Source organism: Triticum dicoccoides, chromosome 7A (assembly GCF_002162155.2).
Source record: "Triticum dicoccoides isolate Atlit2015 ecotype Zavitan chromosome 7A, WEW_v2.0, whole genome shotgun sequence".
In the NCBI taxonomy this organism is placed as follows: Eukaryota; Viridiplantae; Streptophyta; class Magnoliopsida; order Poales; family Poaceae; genus Triticum; species Triticum dicoccoides.
In genome coordinates, this window is record NC_041392.1 from 746,823,766 (window position 1) to 746,824,244 (window position 479).

Consider the following 479-nt stretch of genomic DNA (forward strand, 5'->3'; position numbering starts at 1 on the left):
CACCAACCGGGACCAATGGCCTTGTGCTGCCCCGCGCCCAAAAGTTTAGTCCCACCTCACTAGTTGAGAGGGCTCGGGAGTGGTTTATAAGCGCTGCTGCGCCCACCCTCCCGAGCTCCTCTCAACTGCAGGCTTTCGGGCCTAATCTGTCACTGCAATGCCTATGGTCCTACTGGGCCTGCTGCGAGCCTGAATCCTGGCCCATGCTAAGGTTTCTAGTCGTATTCAGGCCGTGGTGGCCCAGTAGGTGGCATTTTTTTTTGTTTTTTTCTTGCTTTATTTATTTTCTTTTGTTTTGCTTTATTTTTTAATTCTTCATGCTTTTAGTTTTAGAAAAATTATAAACTTTTTGTTAATGCCATTAGTTTTCAAATTTGAAAATATTTTTTTAGTTTTTTTGTTTTCTTTGTTGCTTTATTTATTTTTTTTTTGTGATTAACTTTACTATAAAAATAGTTTTTTCCTGTTTTTTGATTTTT

At 39.0% G+C, this 479-nt stretch overlaps 1 protein-coding gene across 1 annotated transcript in view; it reads right to left on the reverse strand.

Annotated features, from left to right (window-relative positions):
- LOC119334196 (putative wall-associated receptor kinase-like 16) overlaps positions 1-479 on the reverse strand; it is a 15,228-nt gene that overhangs the window by 8,594 nt on the left and 6,155 nt on the right. The window lies entirely within an intron of this gene.